Here is a 21,732-nt window from a genome sequence, read left to right on the forward strand (position 1 = left end):
GCGTCGCCTCCTACGTTTCGGTTCGGATCTTTTTATTTTCTTCCGGATGGTGAATTCAAAGACGTCCGGTCTTTATTATGGCGGGGTGATAGTGTCGTTTGATTCGATAAACGGAATTCGTTCTGACATTTCATTTGCGGTCAAATTATAGCGGGGGTTTGTTCAGATTCAGTGACGTACAGGCTATAGCGGATGAGTGTACTAGTGGATGACAGTCATGAATCCGGTCGGAAGGTGTTTACTGGCCGTGAGCTACCCTTGGTGCACAAATATCGTTTCGACGATAACTTTTGATCCGCCCGTCAGATCGTGGCGATTCTTATATTGATTCGGGGGTACTCGGGAAGATTAATCGCGCGATGACAGCCACGGCGGTCATCCGGCTTTCCGACATGCTCGGATCGTCCATCCGGTGTCATCTAGCAGGATTTTTTCGCACTTTCATTTAAACGGACTTCGTACGACAATGCGAGTGGAAACTCTTTATTACTTTGACAATGGAGAGGCATGCTGGGTGCGATCATACCAGCACAAATGCACTGGATCCCATCAGAACTCCGAAGTTAAGCGTGCTTGGGCGAGAGTAGTACTAGGATGGGTGACCTCCTGGGAAGTCCTCGTGTTGCACCCCTGTCACTTTTTTCGGCTATCTACCACTTTTTTTCGAACAATCTTTCGGTTCTGGAACATCGATGCGAACTGAAACGCACGTTTAGTGCGTCGCCTCCTACGTTTCGGTTCGGATCTTTTTATTTTCTTCCGGATGGTGAATTCAAAGACGTCCGGTCTTTATTATGGCGGGGTGATAGTGTCGTTTGATTCGATAAACGGAATTCGTTCTGACATTTCATTTGCGGTCAAATTATAGCGGGGGTTTGTTCAGATTCAGTGACGTACAGGCTATAGCGGATGAGTGTACTAGTGGATGCGAGTCATGAATCCGGTCGGAAGGTGTTTACTGGCCGTGAGCTACCCTTGGTGCACAAATATCGTTCCGACGATAACTTTTGATCCGCCCGTCAGATCGTGGCGATTCTTATATTGATTCGGGGGTACTCGGGAAGAATCATCGCGCGATGACAGCCGTGGCGGTCATCCGGCTTTCCGACATGCTCGGATCGTCCATCCGGTGTCATCTAGCAGGATTTTTTCGCACTTTCATTTAAACGGACTTCGTACGACAATGCGAGTGGAAACTCTTTATTACTTTGACAATGGAGAGGCATGCTGGGTGCGATCATACCAGCACAAATGCACTGGATCCCATCAGAACTCCGAAGTTAAGCGTGCTTGGGCGAGAGTAGTACTAGGATGGGTGACCTCCTGGGAAGTCCTCGTGTTGCACCCCTGTCACTTTTTTCGGCTATCTACCACTTTTTTCGAACAATCTTTCGGTTCTGGAACATCGATGCGAACTGAAACGCACGTTTAGTGCGTCGCCTCCTAGGTTTCGGTTCGGATCTTTTTATTTTCTTCCGGATGGTGAATTCAAAGACGTCCGGTCTTTATTATGGCGGGGTGATAGTGTCGTTTGATTCGATAAACGGAATTCGTTCTGACATTTCATTTGCGGTCAAATTATAGCGGGGGTTTGTTCAGATTCAGTGACGTACAGGCTATAGCGGATGAGTGTACTAGTGGATGCGAGTCATGAATCCGGTCGGAAGGTGTTTACTGGCCGTGAGCTACCCTTGGTGCACAAATATCGTTCCGACGATAACTTTTGATCCGCCCGTCAGATCGTGGCGATTCTTATATTGATTCGGGGGTACTCGGGAAGATTAATCGCGCGATGACAGCCTTGGCGGTCATCCGGCTTTCCGACATGCTTGGATCGTCCATCCGGTGTCATCTAGCAGGATTTTTTCGCACTTTCATTTAAACGGACTTCGTACGACAATGCGAGTGGAAACTCTTTATTACTTTGACAATGGAGAGGCATGCTGGGTGCGATCATACCAGCACAAATGCACTGGATCCCATCAGAACTCCGAAGTTAAGCGTGCTTGGGCGAGAGTAGTACTAGGATGGGTGACCTCCTGGGAAGTCCTCGTGTTGCACCCCTGTCACTTTTTTCGGCTATCTACCACTTTTTTCGAACAATCTTTCGGTTCTGGAACATCGATGCGAACTGAGACGCACGTTTAGTGCGTCGCCTCCTACGTTTCGGTTCGGATCTTTTTATTTTCTTCCGGATGGTGAATTCAAAGACGTCCGGTCTTTATTATGGCGGGGTGATAGTGTCGTTTGATTCGATAAACGGAATTCGTTCTGACATTTCATTTGCGGTCAAATTATAGCGGGGGTTTGTTCAGATTCAGTGACGTACAGGCTATAGCGGATGAGTGTACTAGTGGATGAAAGTCATGAATCCGGTCGGAAGGTGTTTACTGGCCGTGAGCTACCCTTGGTGCACAAATATCGTTTCGACGATAACTTTTGATCCGCCCGTCAGATCGTGGCGATTCTTATATTGATTCGGGGGTACTCGGGAAGATTAATCGCGCGATGACAGCCACGGCGGTCATCCGGCTTTCCGACATGCTCGGATCGTCCATCCGGTGTCATCTAGCAGGATTTTTTCGCACTTTCATTTAAACGGACTTCGTACGACAATGCGAGTGGAAACTCTTTATTACTTTGACAATGGAGAGGCATGCTGGGTGCGATCATACCAGCACAAATGCACTGGATCCCATCAGAACTCCGAAGTTAAGCGTGCTTGGGCGAGAGTAGTACTAGGATGGGTGACCTCCTGGGAAGTCCTCGTGTTGCACCCCTGTCACTTTTTTCGGCTATCTACCACTTTTTTTCGAACAATCTTTCGGTTCTGGAACATCGATGCGAACTGAAACGCACGTTTAGTGCGTCGCCTCCTACGTTTCGGTTCGGATCTTTTTATTTTCTTCCGGATGGTGAATTCAAAGACGTCCGGTCTTTATTATGGCGGGGTGATAGTGTCGTTTGATTCGATAAACGGAATTCGTTCTGACATTTCATTTGCGGTCAAATTATAGCGGGGGTTTGTTCAGATTCAGTGACGTACAGGCTATAGCGGATGAGTGTACTAGTGGATGCGAGTCATGAATCCGGTCGGAAGGTGTTTACTGGCCGTGAGCTACCCTTGGTGCACAAATATCGTTCCGACGATAACTTTTGATCCGCCCGTCAGATCGTGGCGATTCTTATATTGATTCGGGGGTACTCGGGAAGATTCATCGCGCGATGACAGCCCTGGCGGTCATCCGGCTTTCCGACATGCTCGGATCGTCCATCCGGTGTCATCTAGCAGGATTTTTTCGCACTTTCATTTAAACGGACTTTGTACGACAATGCGAGTGGAAACTCTTTATTACTTTGAAAATGGAGAGGCATGCTGGGTGCGATCATACCAGCACAAATGCACTGGATCCCATCAGAACTCCGAAGTTAAGCGTGCTTGGGCGAGAGTAGTACTAGGATGGGTGACCTCCTGGGAAGTCCTCGTGTTGCACCCCTGTCACTTTTTTCGGCTATCTACCACTTTTTTCGAACAATCTTTCGGTTCTGGAACATCGATGCGAACTGAAACGCACGTTTAGTGCGTCGCCTCCTAGGTTTCGGTTCGGATCTTTTTATTTTCTTCCGGATGGTGAATTCAAAGACGTCCGGTCTTTATTATGGCGGGGTGATAGTGTCGTTTGATTCGATAAACGGAATTCGTTCTGACATTTCATTTGCGGTCAAATTATAGCGGGGGTTTGTTCAGATTCAGTGACGTACAGGCTATAGCGGATGAGTGTACTAGTGGATGCGAGTCATGAATCCGGTCGGAAGGTGTTTACTGGCCGTGAGCTACCCTTGGTGCACAAATATCGTTCCGACGATAACTTTTGATCCGCCCGTCAGATCGTGGCGATTCTTATATTGATTCGGGGGTACTCGGGAAGATTCATCGCGCGATGACAGCCCTGGCGGTCATCCGGCTTCCCGACATGCTCGGATTGTCCATCCGGTGTCATCTAGCAGGATTTTTTCGCACTTTCATTTAAACGGACTTCGTACGACAATGCGAGTGGAAACTCTTTATTACTTTGACAATGGAGAGGCATGCTGGGTGCGATCATACCAGCACAAATGCACTGGATCCCATCAGAACTCCGAAGTTAAGCGTGCTTGGGCGAGAGTAGTACTAGGATGGGTGACCTCCTGGGAAGTCCTCGTGTTGCACCCCTGTCACTTTTTTCGGCTATCTACCACTTTTTTCGAACAATCTTTCGGTTCTGGAACATCGATGCGAACTGAAACGCACGTTTAGTGCGTCGCCTCCTACGTTTCGGTTCGGATCTTTTTATTTTCTTCCGGATGGTGAATTCAAAGACGTCCGGTCTTTATTATGGCGGGGTGATAGTGTCGTTTGATTCGATAAACGGAATTCGTTCTGACATTTCATTTGCGGTCAAATTATAGCGGGGGTTTGTTTAGATTCAGTGACGTACAGGCTATAGCGGATGAGTGTACTAGTGGATGCGAGTCATGAATCCGGTCGGAAGGTGTTTACTGGCCGTGAGCTACCCTTGGTGCACAAATATCGTTCCGACGATAACTTTTGATCCGCCCGTCAGATCGTGGCGATTCTTATATTGATTCGGGGGTAAGCGGGAAGATTCATCGCGCGATGACAGCCCTGGCGGTCATCCGGCTTCCCGACATGCTCGGATCGTCCATCCGATGGCATCTAGCAGGATTTTTTCGCACTTTCATTTAAACGGACTTCGTACGACAATGCGAGTGGAAACTCTTTATTACTTTGACAATAGAGAGGCATGCTGGGTGCGATCATACCAGCACAAATGCACTGGATCCCATCAGAACTCCGAAGTTAAGCGTGCTTGGGCGAGAGTAGTACTAGGATGGGTGACCTCCTGGGAAGTCCTCGTGTTGCACCCCTGTCACTTTTTTCGGCTATCTACCACTTTTTTCGAACAATCTTTCGGTTCTGGAACATCGATGCGAACTGAAACGCACGTTTAGTGCGTCGCCTCCTACGTTTCGGTACGGATCTTTTTATTTTCTTCCGGATGGTTAATTCAAAGACGTCCGGTCTTTATTATGGCGGGGTGATAGTGTCGTTTGATTCGATAAACGGAATTCGTTCTGACATTTCATTTGCGGTCAAATTATAGCGGGGGTTTGTTCAGATTCAGTGACGTACAGGCTATAGCGGATGAGTGTACTAGTGGATGCGAGTCATGAATCCGGTCGGAAGGTGTTTACTGGCCGTGAGCTACCCTTGGTGCACAAATATCGTTCCGACGATAACTTTTGATCCGCCCGTCAGATCGTGGCGATTCTTATATTGATTCGGGGGTAATCGGGAAGATTCATCGCGCGATGACAGCTCTGGCGGTCATCCGGCTTCCCTACATGCTCGGATCGTCCATCCGGTGTCATCTAGCAGGATTTTTTCGCACTTTCATTTAAACGGACTTCGTACGACAATGCGAGTGGAAACTCTTTATTACTTTGACAATGTAGAGGCATGCTGGGTGCGATCATACCAGCACAAATGCACTGGATCCCATCAGAACTCCGAAGTTAAGCGTGCTTGGGCGAGAGTAGTACTAGGATGGGTGACCTCCTGGGAAGTCCTCGTGTTGCACCCCTGTCACTTTTTTCGGCTATCTACCACTTTTTTCGAACAATCTTTCGGTTCTGGAACATCGATGCGAACTGAAACGCACGTTTAGTGCGACGCCTCCTACGTTTCGGTTGGGATCTTTTTATTTTCTGCCGGATAGTGAATTCAAATACGTCCGGTCTTTATTATAGCGGGGTGATAGTGTCGTTTGATTCGATAAACGGAATTCGTTCTGACATTTCATTTGCGGTCAAATTATAGCGGGGGTTTGTTTAGATTCAGTGACGTACACGCTATAGCGGATGAGTGTACTAGTGGATGAAAGTCATGAATCCGGTCGGAAGGTGTTTACTGGCCGTGAGCTACCCTTGGTGCACAAATATCGTTCCGACGATAACTTTTGATCCGCCCGTCAGATCGTGGCGATTCTTATATTGATTCGGGGGTACTCGGGAAGATTAATCGCGCGATGACAGCCCTGGCGGTCATCCGGCTTCCCGACATGCTCGGATCGTCCATCGGGTGTCATCTAGCAGGATTTTTTCGCACTTTCATTTAAACGGACTTCGTACGACAATGCGAGTGGAAACTCTTTATTACTTTGACAATGGAGAGGCATGCTGGGTGCGATCATACCAGCACAAATGCACTGGATCCCATCAGAACTCCGAAGTTAAGCGTGCTTGGGCGAGAGTAGTACTAGGATGGGTGACCTCCTGGGAAGTCCTCGTGTTGCACCCCTGTCACTTTTTTCGGCTATCTACCACTTTTTTCGAACAATCTTTCGGTTCTGGAACATCGATGCGAACTGAAACGCACGTTTAGTGCGTCGCCTCCTAGGTTTCGGTTCGGATCTTTTTATTTTCTTCCGGATGGTGAATTCAAAGACGTCCGGTCTTTATTATGGCGGGGTGATAGTGTCGTTTGATTCGATAAACGGAATTCGTTCTGACATTTCATTTGCGGTCAAATTATAGCGGGGGTTTGTTCAGATTCAGTGACGTACAGGCTATAGCGGATGAGTGTACTAGTGGATGCGAGTCATGAATCCGGTCGGAAGGTGTTTACTGGCCGTGAGCTACCCTTGGTGCACAAATATCGTTCCGACGATAACTTTTGATCCGCCCGTCAGATCGTGGCGATTCTTATATTGATTCGGGGGTACTCGGGAAGATTAATCGCGCGATGACAGCCCTGGCGGTCATCCGGCTTCCCGACATGCTCGGATCGTCCATCGGGTGTCATCTAGCAGGATTTTTTCGCACTTTCATTTAAACGGACTTCGTACGACAATGCGAGTGGAAACTCTTTATTACTTTGACAATGGAGAGGCATGCTGGGTGCGATCATACCAGCACAAATGCACTGGATCCCATCAGAACTCCGAAGTTAAGCGTGCTTGGGCGAGAGTAGTACTAGGATGGGTGACCTCCTGGGAAGTCCTCGTGTTGCACCCCTGTCACTTTTTTCGGCTATCTACCACTTTTTTCGAACAATCTTTCGGTTCTGGAACATCGATGCGAACTGAAACGCACGTTTAGTGCGTCGCCTCCTACGTTTCGGTTCGGATCTTTTTATTTTCTTCCGGATGGTGAATTCAAAGACGTCCGGTCTTTATTATGGCGGGGTGATAGTGTCGTTTGATTCGATAAACGGAATTCGTTCTGACATTTCATTTGCGGTCAAATTATAGCTGGGGTTTGTTCAGATTCAGTGACGTACAGGCTATAGCGGATGAGTGTACTAGTGGATGCGAGTCATGAATCCGGTCGGAAGGTGTTTACTGGCCGTGAGGTACCCTTGGTGCACAAATATCGTTCCGACGATAACTTTTGATCCGCCCGTCAGATCGTGGCGATTCTTATATTGATTCGGGGGTACTCGGGAAGATTAATCGCGCGTTGACGGCCCTGGCGGTCATCCCGCTTCCCGACATGCTCGGATCGTCCATCCGGTGTCATCTAGCAGGATTTTTTCGCACTTTCATTTAAACGGACTTCGTACGACAATGCGAGTGGAAACTCTTTATTACTTTGACAATGGAGAGGCATGCTGGGTGCGATCATACCAGCACAAATGCACTGGATCCCATCAGAACTCCGAAGTTAAGCGTGCTTGGGCGAGAGTAGTACTAGGATGGGTGACCTCCTGGGAAGTCCTCATGCTGGGTGCGATCATACCAGCACAAATGCACTGGATCCCATCAGAACTCCGAAGTTAAGCGTGCTTGGGCGAGAGTAGTACTAGGATGGGTGACCTCCTGGGAAGTCCTCGTGTTGCACCCCTGTCACTTTTTTCGGCTATCTACCACTTTTTTCGAACAATCTTTCGGTTCTGGAACATCGATGCGAACTGAAACGCACGTTTAGTGCGACGCCTCCTACGTTTCGGTTGGGATCTTTTTATTTTCTGCCGGATAGTGAGTTCAAATACGTCCGGTCTTTATTATGGCGGGCTGATAGTGTCGTTTAATTCGATAAACGGAATTCGTTCTGACATTTCATTTGCGGTCAAATTATAGCGGGGGTTTGTTCAGATTCAGTGACGTACAGGCTATAGCGGATGAGTGTACTAGTGGATGCGAGTCATGAATCCGGTCGGAAGGTGTTTACTGGCCGTGAGCTACCCTTGGTGCACAAATATCGTTCCGACGATAACTTTTGATCCGCCCGTCAGATCGTGGCGATTCTTATATTGATTCGGGGGTACTCGGGAAGATTCATCGCGCGATGACAGCCCTGGCGGTCATCCGGCTTTCCGACATGCTCGGATCGTCCATCCGGTGTCATCTAGCAGGATTTTTTCGCACTTTCATTTAAACGGACTTCGTACGACAATGCGAGTGGAAACTCTTTATTACTTTGACAATGGAGAGGCATGCTGGGTGCGATCATACCAGCACAAATGCACTGGATCCCATCAGAACTCCGAAGTTAAGCGTGCTTGGGCGAGAGTAGTACTAGGATGGGTGACCTCCTGGGAAGTCCTCGTGTTGCACCCCTGTCACTTTTTTCGGCTATCTACCACTTTTTTCGAACAATCTTTCGGTTCTGGAACATCGATGCGAACTGAAACGCACGTTTAGTGCGTCGCCTCCTAGGTTTCGGTTCGGATCTTTTTATTTTCTTCCGGATGGTGAATTCAAAGACGTCCGGTCTTTATTATGGCGGGGTGATAGTGTCGTTTGATTCGATAAACGGAATTCGTTCTGACATTTCATTTGCGGTCAAATTATAGCGGGGGTTTGTTCAGATTCAGTGACGTACAGGCTATAGCGGATGAGTGTACTAGTGGATGCGAGTCATGAATCCGGTCGGAAGGTGTTTACTGGCCGTGAGCTACCCTTGGTGCACAAATATCGTTCCGACGATAACTTTTGATCCGCCCGTCAGATCGTTGGGATTCTTATATTGATTCGGGGGTACTCGGGAAGATTAATCGCGCGATGACAGCCTTGGCGGTCATCCGGCTTTCCGACATGCTCGGATCGTCCATCCGGTGTCATCTAGCAGGATTTTTTCGCACTTTCATTTAAACGGACTTCGTACGACAATGCGAGTGGAAACACTTTATTACTTTGACAATGGAGAGGCATGCTGGGTGCGATCATACCAGCACAAATGCACTGGATCCCATCAGAACTCCGAAGTTAAGCGTGCTTGGGCGAGAGTAGTACTAGGATGGGTGACCTCCTGGGAAGTCCTCGTGTTGCACCCCTGTCACTTTTTTCGGCTATCTACCACTTTTTTCGAACAATCTTTCGGTTCTGGAACATCGATGCGAACTGAGACGCACGTTTAGTGCGTCGCCTCCTACGTTTCGGTTCGGATCTTTTTATTTTCTTCCGGATGGTGAATTCAAAGACGTCCGGTCTTTATTATGGCGGGGTGATAGTGTCGTTTGATTCGATAAACGGAATTCGTTCTGACATTTCATTTGCGGTCAAATTATAGCGGGGGTTTGTTCAGATTCAGTGACGTACAGGCTATAGCGGATGAGTGTACTAGTGGATGCGAGTCATGAATCCGGTCGGAAGGTGTTTACTGGCCGTGAGCTACCCTTGGTGCACAAATATCGTTCCGACGATAACTTTTGATCCGCCCGTCAGATCGTGGCGATTCTTATATTGATTCGGGGGTACTCGGGAAGATTAATCGCGCGATGACAGCCTTGGCGGTCATCCGGCTTTCCGACATGCTCGGATCGTCCATCCGGTGTCATCTAGCAGGATTTTTTCGCACTTTCATTTAAACGGACTTCGTACGACAATGCGAGTGGAAACTCTTTATTACTTTGACAATGGAGAGGCATGCTGGGTGCGATCATACCAGCACAAATGCACTGGATCCCATCAGAACTCCGAAGTTAAGCGTGCTTGGGCGAGAGTAGTACTAGGATGGGTGACCTCCTGGGAAGTCCTCGTGTTGCACCCCTGTCACTTTTTTCGGCTATCTACCACTTTTTTCGAACAATCTTTCGGTTCTGGAACATCGATGCGAACTGAGACGCACGTTTAGTGCGACGCCTCCTACGTTTCGGTTGGGATCTTTTTATTTTCTGCCGGATAGTGAATTCAAATACGTCCGGTCTTTATTATAGCGGGGTGATAGTGTCGTTTGATTCGATAAACGGAATTCGTTCTGACATTTCATTTGCGGTCAAATTATAGCGGGGGTTTGTTTAGATTCAGTGACGTACACGCTATAGCGGATGAGTGTACTAGTGGATGAAAGTCATGAATCCGGTCGGAAGGTGTTTACTGGCCGTGAGCTACCCTTGGTGCACAAATATCGTTCCGACGATAACTTTTGATCCGCCCGTCAGATCGTGGCGATTCTTATATTGATTCGGGGGTACTCGGGAAGATTAATCGCGCGATGACAGCCCTGGCGGTCATCCGGCTTCCCGACATGCTCGGATCGTCCATCGGGTGTCATCTAGCAGGATTTTTTCGCACTTTCATTTAAACGGACTTCGTACGACAATGCGAGTGGAAACTCTTTATTACTTTGACAATGGAGAGGCATGCTGGGTGCGATCATACCAGCACAAATGCACTGGATCCCATCAGAACTCCGAAGTTAAGCGTGCTTGGGCGAGAGTAGTACTAGGATGGGTGACCTCCTGGGAAGTCCTCGTGTTGCACCCCTGTCACTTTTTTCGGCTATCTACCACTTTTTTCGAACAATCTTTCGGTTCTGGAACATCGATGCGAACTGAAACGCACGTTTAGTGCGTCGCCTCCTAGGTTTCGGTTCGGATCTTTTTATTTTCTTCCGGATGGTGAATTCAAAGACGTCCGGTCTTTATTATGGCGGGGTGATAGTGTCGTTTGATTCGATAAACGGAATTCGTTCTGACATTTCATTTGCGGTCAAATTATAGCGGGGGTTTGTTCAGATTCAGTGACGTACAGGCTATAGCGGATGAGTGTACTAGTGGATGCGAGTCATGAATCCGGTCGGAAGGTGTTTACTGGCCGTGAGCTACCCTTGGTGCACAAATATCGTTCCGACGATAACTTTTGATCCGCCCGTCAGATCGTGGCGATTCTTATATTGATTCGGGGGTACTCGGGAAGATTAATCGCGCGATGACAGCCCTGGCGGTCATCCGGCTTCCCGACATGCTCGGATCGTCCATCGGGTGTCATCTAGCAGGATTTTTTCGCACTTTCATTTAAACGGACTTCGTACGACAATGCGAGTGGAAACTCTTTATTACTTTGACAATGGAGAGGCATGCTGGGTGCGATCATACCAGCACAAATGCACTGGATCCCATCAGAACTCCGAAGTTAAGCGTGCTTGGGCGAGAGTAGTACTAGGATGGGTGACCTCCTGGGAAGTCCTCGTGTTGCACCCCTGTCACTTTTTTCGGCTATCTACCACTTTTTTCGAACAATCTTTCGGTTCTGGAACATCGATGCGAACTGAAACGCACGTTTAGTGCGTCGCCTCCTAGGTTTCGGTTCGGATCTTTTTATTTTCTTCCGGATGGTGAATTCAAAGACGTCCGGTCTTTATTATGGCGGGGTGATAGTGTCGTTTGATTCGATAAACGGAATTCGTTCTGACATTTCATTTGCGGTCAAATTATAGCGGGGGTTTGTTCAGATTCAGTGACGTACAGGCTATAGCGGATGAGTGTACTAGTGGATGCGAGTCATGAATCCGGTCGGAAGGTGTTTACTGGCCGTGAGCTACCCTTGGTGCACAAATATCGTTCCGACGATAACTTTTGATCCGCCCGTCAGATCGTGGCGATTCTTATATTGATTCGGGGGTACTCGGGAAGATTCATCGCGCGATGACAGCCCTGGCGGTCATCCGGCTTCCCGACATGCTCGGATTGTCCATCCGGTGTCATCTAGCAGGATTTTTTCGCACTTTCATTTAAACGGACTTCGTACGACAATGCGAGTGGAAACTCTTTATTACTTTGACAATGGAGAGGCATGCTGGGTGCGATCATACCAGCACAAATGCACTGGATCCCATCAGAACTCCGAAGTTAAGCGTGCTTGGGCGAGAGTAGTACTAGGATGGGTGACCTCCTGGGAAGTCCTCGTGTTGCACCCCTGTCACTTTTTTCGGCTATCTACCACTTTTTTCGAACAATCTTTCGGTTCTGGAACATCGATGCGAACTGAAACGCACGTTTAGTGCGTCGCCTCCTACGTTTCGGTTCGGATCTTTTTATTTTCTTCCGGATGGTGAATTCAAAGACGTCCGGTCTTTATTATGGCGGGGTGATAGTGTCGTTTGATTCGATAAACGGAATTCGTTCTGACATTTCATTTGCGGTCAAATTATAGCGGGGGTTTGTTTAGATTCAGTGACGTACAGGCTATAGCGGATGAGTGTACTAGTGGATGCGAGTCATGAATCCGGTCGGAAGGTGTTTACTGGCCGTGAGCTACCCTTGGTGCACAAATATCGTTCCGACGATAACTTTTGATCCGCCCGTCAGATCGTGGCGATTCTTATATTGATTCGGGGGTAATCGGGAAGATTCATCGCGCGATGACAGCTCTGGCGGTCATCCGGCTTCCCTACATGCTCGGATCGTCCATCCGGTGTCATCTAGCAGGATTTTTTCGCACTTTCATTTAAACGGACTTCGTACGACAATGCGAGTGGAAACTCTTTATTACTTTGACAATGGAGAGGCATGCTGGGTGCGATCATACCAGCACAAATGCACTGGATCCCATCAGAACTCCGAAGTTAAGCGTGCTTGGGCGAGAGTAGTACTAGGATGGGTGACCTCCTGGGAAGTCCTCGTGTTGCACCCCTGTCACTTTTTTCGGCTATCTACCACTTTTTTCGAACAATCTTTCGGTTCTGGAACATCGATGCGAACTGAAACGCACGTTTAGTGCGACGCCTCCTACGTTTCGGTTGGGATCTTTTTATTTTCTGCCGGATAGTGAATTCAAATACGTCCGGTCTTTATTATGGCGGGGTGATAGTGTCGTTTGATTCGATAAACGGAATTCGTTCTGACATTTCATTTGCGGTCAAATTATAGCGGGGGTTTGTTCAGATTCAGTGACGTACAGGCTATAGCGGATGAGTGTACTAGTGGATGCGAGTCATGAATCCGGTCGGAAGGTGTTTACTGGCCGTGAGCTACCCTTGGTGCACAAATATCGTTCCGACGATAACTTTTGATCCGCCCGTCAGATCGTGGCGATTCTTATATTGATTCGGGGGTACTCGGGAAGATTCATCGCGCGATGACAGCCCTGGCGGTCATCCGGCTTTCCGACATGCTCGGATCGTCCATCCGGTGTCATCTAGCAGGATTTTTTCGCACTTTCATTTAAACGGACTTCGTACGACAATGCGAGTGGAAACTCTTTATTACTTTGACAATGGAGAGGCATGCTGGGTGCGATCATACCAGCACAAATGCACTGGATCCCATTAAAACTCCGAAGTTAAGCGTGCTTGGGCGAGAGTAGTACTAGGATGGGTGACCTCCTCGGAAGTCCTCGTGTTGCACCCCTGTCACTTTTTTCGGCTATCTACCACTTTTTTCGAACAATCTTTCGGTTCTGGAACATCGATGCGAACTGAAACGCACGTTTAGTGCGTCGCCTCCTAGGTTTCGGTTCGGATCTTTTTATTTTCTTCCGGATGGTGAATTCAAAGACGTCCGGTCTTTATTATGGCGGGGTGATAGTGTCGTTTGATTCGATAAACGGAATTCGTTCTGACATTTCATTTGCGGTCAAATTATAGCGGGGGTTTGTTCAGATTCAGTGACGTACAGGCTATAGCGGATGAGTGTACTAGTGGATGCGAGTCATGAATCCGGTCGGAAGGTGTTTACTGGCCGTGAGCTACCCTTGGTGCACAAATATCGTTCCGACGATAACTTTTGATCCGCCCGTCAGATCGTGGCGATTCTTATATTGATTCGGGGGTACTCGGGAAGATTCATCGCGCGATGACAGCCCTGGCGGTCATCCGGCTTCCCGACATGCTCGGATTGTCCATCCGGTGTCATCTAGCAGGATTTTTTCGCACTTTCATTTAAACGGACTTCGTACGACAATGCGAGTGGAAACTCTTTATTACTTTGACAATGGAGAGGCATGCTGGGTGCGATCATACCAGCACAAATGCACTGGATCCCATCAGAACTCCGAAGTTAAGCGTGCTTGGGCGAGAGTAGTACTAGGATGGGTGACCTCCTGGGAAGTCCTCGTGTTGCACCCCTGTCACTTTTTTCGGCTATCTACCACTTTTTTCGAACAATCTTTCGGTTCTGGAACATCGATGCGAACTGAAACGCACGTTTAGTGCGTCGCCTCCTACGTTTCGGTTCGGATCTTTTTATTTTCTTCCGGATGGTGAATTCAAAGACGTCCGGTCTTTATTATGGCGGGGTGATAGTGTCGTTTGATTCGATAAACGGAATTCGTTCTGACATTTCATTTGCGGTCAAATTATAGCGGGGGTTTGTTTAGATTCAGTGACGTACAGGCTATAGCGGATGAGTGTACTAGTGGATGCGAGTCATGAATCCGGTCGGAAGGTGTTTACTGGCCGTGAGCTACCCTTGGTGCACAAATATCGTTCCGACGATAACTTTTGATCCGCCCGTCAGATCGTGGCGATTCTTATATTGATTCGGGGGTAATCGGGAAGATTCATCGCGCGATGACAGCTCTGGCGGTCATCCGGCTTCCCTACATGCTCGGATCGTCCATCCGGTGTCATCTAGCAGGATTTTTTCGCACTTTCATTTAAACGGACTTCGTACGACAATGCGAGTGGAAACTCTTTATTACTTTGACAATGGAGAGGCATGCTGGGTGCGATCATACCAGCACAAATGCACTGGATCCCATCAGAACTCCGAAGTTAAGCGTGCTTGGGCGAGAGTAGTACTAGGATGGGTGACCTCCTGGGAAGTCCTCGTGTTGCACCCCTGTCACTTTTTTCGGCTATCTACCACTTTTTTCGAACAATCTTTCGGTTCTGGAACATCGATGCGAACTGAAACGCACGTTTAGTGCGACGCCTCCTACGTTTCGGTTGGGATCTTTTTATTTTCTGCCGGATAGTGAATTCAAATACGTCCGGTCTTTATTATAGCGGGGTGATAGTGTCGTTTGATTCGATAAACGGAATTCGTTCTGACATTTCATTTGCGGTCAAATTATAGCGGGGGTTTGTTTAGATTCAGTGACGTACACGCTATAGCGGATGAGTGTACTAGTGGATGAAAGTCATGAATCCGGTCGGAAGGTGTTTACTGGCCGTGAGCTACCCTTGGTGCACAAATATCGTTCCGACGATAACTTTTGATCCGCCCGTCAGATCGTGGCGATTCTTATATTGATTCGGGGGTACTCGGGAAGATTAATCGCGCGATGACAGCCCTGGCGGTCATCCGGCTTCCCGACATGCTCGGATCGTCCATCGGGTGTCATCTAGCAGGATTTTTTCGCACTTTCATTTAAACGGACTTCGTACGACAATGCGAGTGGAAACTCTTTATTACTTTGACAATGGAGAGGCATGCTGGGTGCGATCATACCAGCACAAATGCACTGGATCCCATCAGAACTCCGAAGTTAAGCGTGCTTGGGCGAGAGTAGTACTAGGATGGGTGACCTCCTGGGAAGTCCTCGTGTTGCACCCCTGTCACTTTTTTCGGCTATCTACCACTTTTTTCGAACAATCTTTCGGTTCTGGAACATCGATGCGAACTGAAACGCACGTTTAGTGCGTCGCCTCCTACGTTTCGGTTCGGATCTTTTTATTTTCTTCCGGATGGTGAATTCAAAGACGTCCGGTCTTTATTATGGCGGGGTGATAGTGTCGTTTGATTCGATAAACGGAATTCGTTCTGACATTTCATTTGCGGTCAAATTATAGCGGGGGTTTGTTTAGATTCAGTGACGTACAGGCTATAGCGGATGAGTGTACTAGTGGATGCGAGTCATGAATCCGGTCGGAAGGTGTTTACTGGCCGTGAGCTACCCTTGGTGCACAAATATCGTTCCGACGATAACTTTTGATCCGCCCGTCAGATCGTGGCGATTCTTATATTGATTCGGGGGTAAGCGGGAAGATTCATCGCGCGATGACAGCCCTGGCGGTCATCCGGCTTCCCGACATGCTCGGATCGTCCATCCGATGGCATCTAGCAGGATTTTTTCGCACTTTCATTTAAACGGACTTCGTACGACAATGCGAGTGGAAACTCTTTATTACTTTGACAATAGAGAGGCATGCTGGGTGCGATCATACCAGCACAAATGCACTGGATCCCATCAGAACTCCGAAGTTAAGCGTGCTTGGGCGAGAGTAGTACTAGGATGGGTGACCTCCTGGGAACTCCTCGTGTTGCACCCCTGTCACTTTTTTCGGCTATCTACCACTTTTTTCGAACAATCTTTCGGTTCTGGAACATCGATGCGAACTGAAACGCACGTTTAGTGCGTCGCCTCCTACGTTTCGGTACGGATCTTTTTATTTTCTTCCGGATGGTTAATTCAAAGACGTCCGGTCTTTATTATGGCGGGGTGATAGTGTCGTTTGATTCGATAAACGGAATTCGTTCTGACATTTCATTTGCGGTCAAATTATAGCGGGGGTTTGTTCAGATTCAGTGACGTACAGGCTATAGCGGATGAGTGTACTAGTGGATGCGAGTCATGAATCCGGTCGGAAGGTGTTTACTGGCCGTGAGCTACCCTTGGTGCACAAATATCGTTCCGACGATAACTTTTGATCCGCCCGTCAGATCGTGGCGATTCTTATATTGATTCGGGGGTAATCGGGAAGATTCATCGCGCGATGACAGCTCTGGCGGTCATCCGGCTTCCCTACATGCTCGGATCGTCCATCCGGTGTCATCTAGCAGGATTTTTTCGCACTTTCATTTAAACGGACTTCGTACGACAATGCGAGTGGAAACTCTTTATTACTTTGACAATGGAGAGGCATGCTGGGTGCGATCATACCAGCACAAATGCACTGGATCCCATCAGAACTCCGAAGTTAAGCGTGCTTGGGCGAGAGTAGTACTAGGATGGGTGACCTCCTGGGAAGTCCTCGTGTTGCACCCCTGTCACTTTTTTCGGCTATCTACCACTTTTTTCGAACAATCTTTCGGTTCTGGAACATCGATGCGAACTGAAACGCACGTTTAGTGCGACGCCTCCTACGTTTCGGTTGGGATCTTTTTATTTTCTGCCGGATAGTGAATTCAAATACGTCCGGTCTTTATTATAGCGGGGTGATAGTGTCGTTTGATTCGATAAACGGAATTCGTTCTGACATTTCATTTGCGGTCAAATTATAGCGGGGGTTTGTTTAGATTCAGTGACGTACACGCTATAGCGGATGAGTGTACTAGTGGATGAAAGTCATGAATCCGGTCGGAAGGTGTTTACTGGCCGTGAGCTACCCTTGGTGCACAAATATCGTTCCGACGATAACTTTTGATCCGCCCGTCAGATCGTGGCGATTCTTATATTGATTCGGGGGTACTCGGGAAGATTAATCGCGCGATGACAGCCCTGGCGGTCATCCGGCTTCCCGACATGCTCGGATCGTCCATCGGGTGTCATCTAGCAGGATTTTTTCGCACTTTCATTTAAACGGACTTCGTACGACAATGCGAGTGGAAACTCTTTATTACTTTGACAATGGAGAGGCATGCTGGGTGCGATCATACCAGCACAAATGCACTGGATCCCATCAGAACTCCGAAGTTAAGCGTGTTTGGGCGAGAGTAGTACTAGGATGGGTGACCTCCTGGGAAGTCCTCGTGTTGCACCCCTGTCACTTTTTTCGGCTATCTACCACTTTTTTCGAACAATCTTTCGGTTCTGGAACATCGATGCGAACTGAAACGCACGTTTAGTGCGTCGCCTCCTAGGTTTCGGTTCGGATCTTTTTATTTTCTTCCGGATGGTGAATTCAAAGACGTCCGGTCTTTATTATGGCGGGGTGATAGTGTCGTTTGATTCGATAAACGGAATTCGTTCTGACATTTCATTTGCGGTCAAATTATAGCGGGGGTTTGTTCAGATTCAGTGACGTACAGGCTATAGCGGATGAGTGTACTAGTGGATGCGAGTCATGAATCCGGTCGGAAGGTGTTTACTGGCCGTGAGCTACCCTTGGTGCACAAATATCGTTCCGACGATAACTTTTGATCCGCCCGTCAGATCGTGGCGATTCTTATATTGATTCGGGGGTACTCGGGAAGATTAATCGCGCGATGACAGCCCTGGCGGTCATCCGGCTTCCCGACATGCTCGGATCGTCCATCGGGTGTCATCTAGCAGGATTTTTTCGCACTTTCATTTAAACGGACTTCGTACGACAATGCGAGTGGAAACTCTTTATTACTTTGACAATGGAGAGGCATGCTGGGTGCGATCATACCAGCACAAATGCACTGGATCCCATCAGAACTCCGAAGTTAAGCGTGCTTGGGCGAGAGTAGTACTAGGATGGGTGACCTCCTGGGAAGTCCTCGTGTTGCACCCCTGTCACTTTTTTCGGCTATCTACCACTTTTTTCGAACAATCTTTCGGTTCTGGAACATCGATGCGAACTGAAACGCACGTTTAGTGCGTCGCCTCCTACGTTTCGGTTCGGATCTTTTTATTTTCTTCCGGATGGTGAATTCAAAGACGTCCGGTCTTTATTATGGCGGGGTGATAGTGTCGTTTGATTCGATAAACGGAATTCGTTCTGACATTTCATTTGCGGTCAAATTATAGCTGGGGTTTGTTCAGACTCAGTGACGTACAGGCTATAGCGGATGAGTGTACTAGTGGATGCGAGTCATGAATCCGGTCGGAAGGTGTTTACTGGCCGTGAGGTACCCTTGGTGCACAAATATCGTTCCGACGATAACTTTTGATCCGCCCGTCAGATCGTGGCGATTCTTATATTGATTCGGGGGTACTCGGGAAGATTAATCGCGCGTTGACGGCCCTGGCGGTCATCCCGCTTCCCGACATGCTCGGATCGTCCATCCGGTGTCATCTAGCAGGATTTTTTCGCACTTTCATTTAAACGGACTTCGTACGACAATGCGAGTGGAAACTCTTTATTACTTTGACAATGGAGAGGCATGCTGGGTGCGATCATACCAGCACAAATGCACTGGATCCCATCAGAACTCCGAAGTTAAGCGTGCTTGGGCGAGAGTAGTACTAGGATGGGTGACCTCCTGGGAAGTCCTCATGCTGGGTGCGATCATACCAGCACAAATGCACTGGATCCCATCAGAACTCCGAAGTTAAGCGTGCTTGGGCGAGAGTAGTACTAGGATGGGTGACCTCCTGGGAAGTCCTCGTGTTGCACCCCTGTCACTTTTTTCGGCTATCTACCACTTTTTTCGAACAATCTTTCGGTTCTGGAACATCGATGCGAACTGAAACGCACGTTTAGTGCGACGCCTCCTACGTTTCGGTTGGGATCTTTTTATTTTCTGCCGGATAGTGAGTTCAAATACGTCCGGTCTTTATTATGGCGGGCTGATAGTGTCGTTTAATTCGATAAACGGAATTCGTTCTGACATTTCATTTGCGGTCAAATTATAGCGGGGGTTTGTTCAGATTCAGTGACGTACAGGCTATAGCGGATGAGTGTACTAGTGGATGCGAGTCATGAATCCGGTCGGAAGGTGTTTACTGGCCGTGAGCTACCCTTGGTGCACAAATATCGTTCCGACGATAACTTTTGATCCGCCCGTCAGATCGTGGCGATTCTTATATTGATTCGGGGGTACTCGGGAAGATTAATCGCGCGATGACAGCCTTGGCGGTCATCCGGCTTTCCGACATGCTCGGATCGTCCATCCGGTGTCATCTAGCAGGATTTTTTCGCACTTTCATTTAAACGGACTTCGTACGACAATGCGAGTGGAAACTCTTTATTACTTTGACAATGGAGAGGCATGCTGGGTGCGATCATACCAGCACAAATGCACTGGATCCCATCAGAACTCCGAAGTTAAGCGTGCTTGGGCGAGAGTAGTACTAGGATGGGTGACCTCCTGGGAAGTCCTCGTGTTGCACCCCTGTCACTTTTTTCGGCTATCTACCACTTTTTTCGAACAATCTTTCGGTTCTGGAACATCGATGCGAACTGAGACGCACGTTTAGTGCGTCGCCTCCTACGTTTCAGTTCGGATCTTTTTATTTTCTTCCGGATGGTGAATTCAAAGACGTCCGGTCTTTATTATGGCGGGGTGATAGTGTCGTTTGATTCGATAAACGGAATTCGTTCTGACATTTCATTTGCGGTCAAATTATAGCGGGGGTTTGTTCAGATTCAGTGACGTACAGGCTATAGCGGATGAGTGTACTAGTGGATGACAGTCATGAATCCGGTCGGAAGGTGTTTACTGGCCGTGAGCTACCCTTGGTGCACAAATATCGTTTCGACGATAACTTTTGATCCGCCCGTCAGATCGTGGCGATTCTTATATTGATTCGGGGGTACTCGGGAAGATTAATCGCGCGATGACAGCCACGGCGGTCATCCGGCTTTCCGACATGCTCGGATCGTCCATCCGGTGTCATCTAGCAGGATTTTTTCGCACTTTCATTTAAACGGACTTCGTACGACAATGCGAGTGGAAACTCTTTATTACTTTGACAATGGAGAGGCATGCTGGGTGCGATCATACCAGCACAAATGCACTGGATCCCATCAGAACTCCGAAGTTAAGCGTGCTTGGGCGAGAGTAGTACTAGGATGGGTGACCTCCTGGGAAGTCCTCGTGTTGCACCCCTGTCACTTTTTTCGGCTATCTACCACTTTTTTTCGAACAATCTTTCGGTTCTGGAACATCGATGCGAACTGAAACGCACGTTTAGTGCGTCGCCTCCTACGTTTCGGTTCGGATCTTTTTATTTTCTTCCGGATGGTGAATTCAAAGACGTCCGGTCTTTATTATGGCGGGGTGATAGTGTCGTTTGATTCGATAAACGGAATTCGTTCTGACATTTCATTTGCGGTCAAATTATAGCGGGGGTTTGTTCAGATTCAGTGACGTACAGGCTATAGCGGATGAGTGTACTAGTGGATGCGAGTCATGAATCCGGTCGGAAGGTGTTTACTGGCCGTGAGCTACCCTTGGTGCACAAATATCGTTCCGACGATAACTTTTGATCCGCCCGTCAGATCGTGGCGATTCTTATATTGATTCGGGGGTACTCGGGAAGATTCATCGCGCGATGACAGCTCTGGCGGTCATCCGGCTTTCCGACATGCTCGGATCGTCCATCCGGTGTCATCTAGCAGGATTTTTTCGCACTTTCATTTAAACGGACTTCGTACGACAATGCGAGTGGAAACTCTTTATTACTTTGACAATGGAGAGGCATGCTGGGTGCGATCATACCAGCACAAATGCACTGGATCCCATCAGAACTCCGAAGTTAAGCGTGCTTGGGCGAGAGTAGTACTAGGATGGGTGACCTCCTGGGAAGTCCTCGTGTTGCACCCCTGTCACTTTTTTCGGCTATCTACCACTTTTTTCGAACAATCTTTCGGTTCTGGAACATCGATGCGAACTGAGACGCACGTTTAGTGCGACGCCTCCTACGTTTCGGTTGG

At 48.3% G+C, this 21,732-nt stretch overlaps 30 non-coding genes across 30 annotated transcripts; all 30 read left to right on the forward strand.

Moving 5' to 3' along the window:
* Positions 1-512: 512 nt before the first annotated feature.
* Positions 513-631, forward strand: LOC143871911 (5S ribosomal RNA). Its single transcript, XR_013246670.1, has one exon. It is a non-coding gene; the product is annotated as a 5S ribosomal RNA (ribosomal RNA).
* A 598-nt stretch (positions 632-1,229) lies between these two features.
* Positions 1,230-1,348, forward strand: LOC143871912 (5S ribosomal RNA). The gene has a single exon (XR_013246671.1). It is a non-coding gene; the product is annotated as a 5S ribosomal RNA (ribosomal RNA).
* A 597-nt stretch (positions 1,349-1,945) lies between these two features.
* On the forward strand, positions 1,946-2,064 carry LOC143871913 (5S ribosomal RNA). The gene has a single exon (XR_013246672.1). It is a non-coding gene; the product is annotated as a 5S ribosomal RNA (ribosomal RNA).
* Positions 2,065-2,661: 597 nt separating this feature from the next.
* Positions 2,662-2,780, forward strand: LOC143871914 (5S ribosomal RNA). The gene has a single exon (XR_013246673.1). It is a non-coding gene; the product is annotated as a 5S ribosomal RNA (ribosomal RNA).
* A 598-nt stretch (positions 2,781-3,378) lies between these two features.
* LOC143871915 (5S ribosomal RNA) lies at positions 3,379-3,497 on the forward strand. The gene has a single exon (XR_013246674.1). It is a non-coding gene; the product is annotated as a 5S ribosomal RNA (ribosomal RNA).
* Positions 3,498-4,094: 597 nt separating this feature from the next.
* On the forward strand, positions 4,095-4,213 carry LOC143871916 (5S ribosomal RNA). The gene has a single exon (XR_013246675.1). It is a non-coding gene; the product is annotated as a 5S ribosomal RNA (ribosomal RNA).
* A 597-nt stretch (positions 4,214-4,810) lies between these two features.
* LOC143871917 (5S ribosomal RNA) lies at positions 4,811-4,929 on the forward strand. Its single transcript, XR_013246676.1, has one exon. It is a non-coding gene; the product is annotated as a 5S ribosomal RNA (ribosomal RNA).
* A 597-nt stretch (positions 4,930-5,526) lies between these two features.
* LOC143871918 (5S ribosomal RNA) lies at positions 5,527-5,645 on the forward strand. Its single transcript, XR_013246677.1, has one exon. It is a non-coding gene; the product is annotated as a 5S ribosomal RNA (ribosomal RNA).
* A 597-nt stretch (positions 5,646-6,242) lies between these two features.
* On the forward strand, positions 6,243-6,361 carry LOC143871920 (5S ribosomal RNA). The gene has a single exon (XR_013246680.1). It is a non-coding gene; the product is annotated as a 5S ribosomal RNA (ribosomal RNA).
* A 597-nt stretch (positions 6,362-6,958) lies between these two features.
* LOC143871921 (5S ribosomal RNA) lies at positions 6,959-7,077 on the forward strand. The gene has a single exon (XR_013246681.1). It is a non-coding gene; the product is annotated as a 5S ribosomal RNA (ribosomal RNA).
* A 709-nt stretch (positions 7,078-7,786) lies between these two features.
* Positions 7,787-7,905, forward strand: LOC143871922 (5S ribosomal RNA). Its single transcript, XR_013246682.1, has one exon. It is a non-coding gene; the product is annotated as a 5S ribosomal RNA (ribosomal RNA).
* Positions 7,906-8,502: 597 nt separating this feature from the next.
* On the forward strand, positions 8,503-8,621 carry LOC143871923 (5S ribosomal RNA). Its single transcript, XR_013246683.1, has one exon. It is a non-coding gene; the product is annotated as a 5S ribosomal RNA (ribosomal RNA).
* A 597-nt stretch (positions 8,622-9,218) lies between these two features.
* On the forward strand, positions 9,219-9,337 carry LOC143871924 (5S ribosomal RNA). The gene has a single exon (XR_013246685.1). It is a non-coding gene; the product is annotated as a 5S ribosomal RNA (ribosomal RNA).
* Positions 9,338-9,934: 597 nt separating this feature from the next.
* Positions 9,935-10,053, forward strand: LOC143871925 (5S ribosomal RNA). The gene has a single exon (XR_013246686.1). It is a non-coding gene; the product is annotated as a 5S ribosomal RNA (ribosomal RNA).
* A 597-nt stretch (positions 10,054-10,650) lies between these two features.
* On the forward strand, positions 10,651-10,769 carry LOC143871926 (5S ribosomal RNA). The gene has a single exon (XR_013246687.1). It is a non-coding gene; the product is annotated as a 5S ribosomal RNA (ribosomal RNA).
* Positions 10,770-11,366: 597 nt separating this feature from the next.
* LOC143871927 (5S ribosomal RNA) lies at positions 11,367-11,485 on the forward strand. The gene has a single exon (XR_013246688.1). It is a non-coding gene; the product is annotated as a 5S ribosomal RNA (ribosomal RNA).
* A 597-nt stretch (positions 11,486-12,082) lies between these two features.
* LOC143871928 (5S ribosomal RNA) lies at positions 12,083-12,201 on the forward strand. The gene has a single exon (XR_013246689.1). It is a non-coding gene; the product is annotated as a 5S ribosomal RNA (ribosomal RNA).
* Positions 12,202-12,798: 597 nt separating this feature from the next.
* On the forward strand, positions 12,799-12,917 carry LOC143871929 (5S ribosomal RNA). The gene has a single exon (XR_013246690.1). It is a non-coding gene; the product is annotated as a 5S ribosomal RNA (ribosomal RNA).
* A 597-nt stretch (positions 12,918-13,514) lies between these two features.
* Positions 13,515-13,633, forward strand: LOC143874813 (5S ribosomal RNA). The gene has a single exon (XR_013249482.1). It is a non-coding gene; the product is annotated as a 5S ribosomal RNA (ribosomal RNA).
* Positions 13,634-14,230: 597 nt separating this feature from the next.
* Positions 14,231-14,349, forward strand: LOC143871931 (5S ribosomal RNA). The gene has a single exon (XR_013246692.1). It is a non-coding gene; the product is annotated as a 5S ribosomal RNA (ribosomal RNA).
* Positions 14,350-14,946: 597 nt separating this feature from the next.
* LOC143871932 (5S ribosomal RNA) lies at positions 14,947-15,065 on the forward strand. Its single transcript, XR_013246693.1, has one exon. It is a non-coding gene; the product is annotated as a 5S ribosomal RNA (ribosomal RNA).
* Positions 15,066-15,662: 597 nt separating this feature from the next.
* LOC143871933 (5S ribosomal RNA) lies at positions 15,663-15,781 on the forward strand. The gene has a single exon (XR_013246694.1). It is a non-coding gene; the product is annotated as a 5S ribosomal RNA (ribosomal RNA).
* A 597-nt stretch (positions 15,782-16,378) lies between these two features.
* LOC143873068 (5S ribosomal RNA) lies at positions 16,379-16,497 on the forward strand. The gene has a single exon (XR_013247792.1). It is a non-coding gene; the product is annotated as a 5S ribosomal RNA (ribosomal RNA).
* A 597-nt stretch (positions 16,498-17,094) lies between these two features.
* Positions 17,095-17,213, forward strand: LOC143871934 (5S ribosomal RNA). Its single transcript, XR_013246695.1, has one exon. It is a non-coding gene; the product is annotated as a 5S ribosomal RNA (ribosomal RNA).
* Positions 17,214-17,810: 597 nt separating this feature from the next.
* On the forward strand, positions 17,811-17,929 carry LOC143873439 (5S ribosomal RNA). The gene has a single exon (XR_013248149.1). It is a non-coding gene; the product is annotated as a 5S ribosomal RNA (ribosomal RNA).
* A 597-nt stretch (positions 17,930-18,526) lies between these two features.
* Positions 18,527-18,645, forward strand: LOC143871935 (5S ribosomal RNA). Its single transcript, XR_013246696.1, has one exon. It is a non-coding gene; the product is annotated as a 5S ribosomal RNA (ribosomal RNA).
* A 709-nt stretch (positions 18,646-19,354) lies between these two features.
* Positions 19,355-19,473, forward strand: LOC143871936 (5S ribosomal RNA). Its single transcript, XR_013246697.1, has one exon. It is a non-coding gene; the product is annotated as a 5S ribosomal RNA (ribosomal RNA).
* A 597-nt stretch (positions 19,474-20,070) lies between these two features.
* LOC143871937 (5S ribosomal RNA) lies at positions 20,071-20,189 on the forward strand. Its single transcript, XR_013246698.1, has one exon. It is a non-coding gene; the product is annotated as a 5S ribosomal RNA (ribosomal RNA).
* Positions 20,190-20,786: 597 nt separating this feature from the next.
* On the forward strand, positions 20,787-20,905 carry LOC143871938 (5S ribosomal RNA). Its single transcript, XR_013246699.1, has one exon. It is a non-coding gene; the product is annotated as a 5S ribosomal RNA (ribosomal RNA).
* A 598-nt stretch (positions 20,906-21,503) lies between these two features.
* On the forward strand, positions 21,504-21,622 carry LOC143871940 (5S ribosomal RNA). The gene has a single exon (XR_013246700.1). It is a non-coding gene; the product is annotated as a 5S ribosomal RNA (ribosomal RNA).
* Positions 21,623-21,732: the final 110 nt, after the last annotated feature.

Source organism: Tasmannia lanceolata, unplaced genomic scaffold (assembly GCF_043159265.1).
Source record: "Tasmannia lanceolata isolate RefF3 unplaced genomic scaffold, GAP_Taslan_0.1 ptg000003l, whole genome shotgun sequence".
Classification (NCBI taxonomy): domain Eukaryota; kingdom Viridiplantae; phylum Streptophyta; class Magnoliopsida; order Canellales; family Winteraceae; genus Tasmannia; species Tasmannia lanceolata.